A 5,580-nucleotide genomic window follows, 5' to 3' on the forward strand; every position below is an offset into this window, starting at 1 on the left:
TGAAGCTGATATAGAGGAAACAACTTTCTTCCCTCTAGATTTGATAGAAGCTCGAGTGACCTAACTTGGAGTAGACTTGTCAACAAGAAGAACTCTTCAGATCATTGTCTTCTGAAGAATCAAGAATGTCCTTAAACTCATCTTGATTAGACTTAGACTTAGATGTCACAAAAGATCCATTGCCAACACTTATGAAAGCCTCGGTCTTTTTACCAGTAAGTTCAGACAAAGGAACATTATCATCAGAGTCAGATTCGTGGAAAGTCTTGAAAACATTCTCCTTCTCAGTGCTTATTTCACAAGACTAATGATCAGCAACAGACTGAACACCATTTTTCAAACCTTCATTAGTGTGAGAAACCACTGGAACACCATCCATTTCAGAATGCACAACATCCTGATCAGTCGAAGCAACTGCCTCGAGGGAGATGATGATACCTTCTCAATAGATTTTACAAAGTCATGTGTTCATGGTTGCGTGATGTGTGCTAAGAGTGTATAATGAGTGGAAATGGAAGATAAGATTGATGTGAATGAAGATGAATGGTGAATGACTTATCTAGGTGAGAATAATGGATGATGCGTTACACTCATGGATGATACGTACAAGCTTTACCTGAGCTAGATCCAAGTATAAATCTAATTCAGGTTCCTGGTAAGTCCAAGGTCAAACACAGGGATTTAGGTCAGACTTACACAAGCCTTGCATTGCACTGATGTAGAGGGGTTCTAAATAAATGCTGGAAAATGTTATCTATATTACTTTAACTATAAACATACGAGAAGAAACAGGAGTTCAAGTGAAATATAGGGTTCAATGAAGGAATGATGCTAAGTGATAAGTGAATACGTTGATCCAAGTGGGATGGACAAGAAATAGTGGGTAAGAATGAGGATGAAGGATGCGTGTTTACAATTGTGTATGTCAATGCATTGGGTTTCTGTCTAACTAATCATTTAACATTTCTCAATGCAAATTCCACATGTTCCTATCTCTAGGGTGCATGCATTGGATACAGAAAACAGTAAACCACAAGTATCTCTATCTCTAAAGCTACTGTTCATTCTGACTTGATGCGTTTCTAACTATCCTATTCTCTCGAATAGTTTAGCTGAGATAACTTCCACCGAAATGATCAGAATGATTAAAGCATTTAGAGTTTTAGCATGCACAAAGTCACAAACACATTTAACACAACAGATTGTAAGTAGAGGTAAGTGGATGGATTAAATGCACGATTTTATAAAGATTGAAACTGTCTTTACAATAAAACACTTAATCGCACGAATGATGAATGGAAATAAAGTAAAAAAGAGAAGAATCAAGCCATAGAGTTCAATTTTTTGTCCTCTTTGGCTTGATCTTAATGTGTGTACAACCAACTTGTTAAAGAATTGAAGAAAAGTCCTCTCTCGAGCTTGGTTCTCTTCAATTCTCCTTGATCAACAATGGTAATGGTTCTTTTCCTTATGTGATCTTCTTGCAGCAGTAGCACTACTAAATTCTAAGCTCTCTATGTTATGCTATGCTATGCTTTTTACGCTATGTGTTTTATTTTTCGAGTGCAAGTCTCTATTTATAAGCGTTCTCCCTCAGCAACTTGTGATATGACAGCATTAATTTTCATACCCTGGTCAGTCGCATGCCATTTCAGTTGCTTTTCAGACGCTGACATTCAAATACCTATACTTGCAATTAGTGATTTTGAAGGATCTCTTACCGAAGAGTTCCATGAGCGCGTTCGAATCGCTCCGATCTCACCATGACCGAAATACACAATATACATTCAAACGTACAGTTATGCAAACAAATAGTCAATTAAAGGCATGCTTTGAATAATAATAAACAAGGGAGAGAGTTGTCATACCAGTTGAAGATGTTCTTCAAACCTTGGAACTCAATGCAGCGGAAACCTCTACTCAATCAACCACGCCCGAACAACCGCACGAACACGAACGCCGTGGAGACGACAACACCAGAAAAGAGCCCCGGGTATTCTCAGAGTGAGAACCCAAACTATGGTCTTTGGTGAATTTGGTAGAGGAAGGAGGAAGCACGGATTGTATTAGGCCAATAAGCAAGGGGAGGGAAAAAGGCGCTATACCATATTTACGCAAATACTTTCGTTTGGAGAATCTACCGATCGTATAGATTTTTACTGATACGGACCATTAGCGAAAAGGATATACGATCGGTTTAGCCTAACACGACAACACTTATACAATCGTTTAGTGGAAGTCTTCCGATCGTTTAGGGATTAGTATGTCGATCGTATTAGTTGCGAAGTGGGCGGATCGTCTTGGCGTAGAGTGGACGTATCGTAATTTAGGCTCCTTCAAAAATACCTAAGCACGATCGTTTTACCGATTTCAATCCCAGCCACGTTCTCTCCACTTTTTGTGTCGTCGCGACTTTGACGAACGATTCAAAAATGATAACCAAATTTCATATTTAAAGTTCACCCAGGTTACAATACACCGACGCATTCCCACTATCCTTACATTCGAACGTGATTTTTGGGCTTAATTATCATTAAATTAACCAACTAAAATATTAATAAATATAATCATATTTATTTTAACTAATAGTGATATCACTATCTACTATTGTATTTTCTTCTATACTTGATATAAATCATATTTATATCTTAATTTCCTCCAAAATAATGTTATCTCATACATTTAGCCAATTATATCATATATAATTAACCAGTCAATTTATATTATATATAATTTGAACTTCCTTTTGTCAATTTGAACATTACAAATTTTAACCCAAACACCGATTCTCAACTTTATCCAGCTACCAGGGGACCTTAATAGACCTGTGGCATCGAAGCTCAACGGTCCAGTGAATAGCTGACTAACTCTTTTAGCTACGAGATCCACCATTCTATTAAACTGTCAGGCATTCTATTAAAGACCAACAACTGAACTCTTCTTACCACAGATATATTTTTATGGTCCATCGAATATAACCAATCATGAATATGATGACCCTTCACAGATGCTTCGTAAGTACAAGCTGAACCAAATACCATTTACCCCTGTAGTTACATCTCACTCCTTAAGTTACCATTGATTCCTCTATTGAACAATTAACATAGTCCAACTATGTGTGAGCACCTCTCGGGCCAAAGGAGAAGTGTTGTTGGCACCACATCTGTCAAAGCCCTGAATCAAGCCCTTAAGCAAGATCTGAACTCTTAGTCCTCTTTCGGGATGAAGTGAATTTCCTATCTTGTAGTTACTTGAGTTCCCAACTCCCAAATCAACGAAACTCTCACAAAATGGTAGGATTGAATTCGGACGACTTGCCACACTCGCAATCCATACAAATCAATGACCCCGCGTGCAATTAGGCAGAGTCCCAACTTACTCAGGATTGAGGTCAGTGTTACCTATGGTCATTCCTTAGTGAAGCTCGAAGTCTCTTCTATTATGAACGGTGTTAGTGATAAGCGAGACGATTAACACTTCATGGTCAGGTCTTATCTGGACAAGAACGTCTTGTTATTAATGGTACTGCCCCTCGCATTGTTCGTAGATTTCGTGATATTCGTTGAATGATCAGGATCGAGACCATGCTCTGTGAAACAGATACACAACACTGTTGACCTATGTCATTACAGAATAAGCGGCCGACCCGCATTAATGTCCGTTAGCGTTACCAGAATAAGGTCCCTTACTATAATCCGTATACCTACAAACCATTTGGTTACCATTTCGAAATATTGATCCGCCTCCCGTTATGGTCACCCTACAGTTACATGCTTGAGTCACTTTGAGTATACACCAAGGAATTTTATGTTTAATAGGTTTGTAGGTATACATGCACAATCTAAAAATACACAAGCCAACTGAGCAATACAAGATGTGAAGTAAATATCATATATTGAGATTACCACAAGCATCAGTTACAATACGCATTTACAAATCTACACTCGGAGATATAGAGGATCTTTTTTAAGGCATGCACCCCCAACAATTCTCCACTTATCCTAAAGGCGAAGTGGTGTGTACGATAATAACTAGTACAAAACAATAAACTGGGCATAAAAGCCCAGTACAAGAAAATCTCCCATTTGCTCTAGTTCAGTCGAGTGCAACCTGCTAGACCCTTACTCCGTAGAGTGACCCTTAAACCCTATAGCCGCGAGAGCCTTTGTAAACAGATCAGCAACATTGTGCTCTCGAAGCGATCTTCGTGACGATCAAACATCCCCTCGATGCACTATTCTTGCGGATCAGATGATTACTTTCGTTCTATGTGTTTTATCGCGGCCTGTGACTCCTCGGCCTCCTGGAATTTCGCCACCAACAATGCCCCACTATTTATCATAATAGAGGGTAATGGGCCTAGACATATTTGGAACAACTTTCAGTTCTGTCAATAACTTTCTGAGCCAGACGACCTTTTTAGCAACTTCGCAAGCTGCTATGTGCTTCGCCTTCATAGTGGAGTCGGCGATGCACCTTTGCTTAGTGCTTTGCCACACTACAGCTCCTCCATTAAGAGTAAAGACTGGCCCTGATGTGGACTTGTAAGAGTCCTTATTAGTTTGAAAGTCAGAATTCGTGTATCCAATAAGGATCAAATCCTTAGAACCATACACGAGCATGTAGCCCTTCATTCTCCGAAGATACTTGAAGATGTTCTTCACTGCGGTCCAATGACCCTGGCCTGGGTTAGACTGATACCTACTGACTATGCCCACTGCATAGCAGATGTCCGGACGAGTACAGAGCATCACATACATAAAACTGCTAACGGCAGATGCATATGGGACCCGTCTCATCTCATTAACCTCTTGAGGCGTCTTAGGACACATGTCCTTAGACAAAGTGACTCCATGCCTGAATGGCAGTAGGTCCCTCTTAGAGTCCTACATTGAGTACTTGAGCAACATTTTGTCAATGTACGATGCCTGAGACAGTGCTAGCACTTTGTTCTTACGATCCCAAAAGATTTGTATGCCTAGAACAAACTGGCCTCTCCCAAATCTTTCATTTGGAATTGGGTCGCTAGCTAGTTTTTAACTGTAGTCAGTAGACCTACATCATTCCCAATGAGTAGGATATCGTCTACGTACAACACTAAGAAGACTACTGAAGCGTTGATGATCTTCTTGTAAACACAAGGTTCATCAACGTTTTGGTTAATGCCATATGACTTGATCACAAAATCAGACCGTATGTTCTAAGATTGAGATGCCTGTTTTAGTCCATAATAGACTGATTCAGTTTGCAAACCTTTTACTCTTGACCTTGGGCTATGAATCCCTCGGGTTGCACTACGTAAATGGTCTCCTCAAGATTGCCATTCAGAAAGGTCGTTTTGACGTCCATTTTTCATATCTCATAATTATAATAAGCTGCAATGGACAGGAGGATGTGGATTGACTTTAACATGACAACACGAGAAAGTCTCCTCATAGTCAACTCCCTCTACCTGGCTAGAACCCTTTACCACAAGTCAAGCCTTGAAGGTCTGTACCTTTCCATCAGTACCCCATTTGCACTTGTAGATCCATTTACATCCTATAGGTCTTACCCCATCAGGCTATCTACAAGATCTCA

This window comes from Benincasa hispida, chromosome 6, assembly GCF_009727055.1.
Source record: "Benincasa hispida cultivar B227 chromosome 6, ASM972705v1, whole genome shotgun sequence".
Classification (NCBI taxonomy): Eukaryota; Viridiplantae; Streptophyta; class Magnoliopsida; order Cucurbitales; family Cucurbitaceae; genus Benincasa; species Benincasa hispida.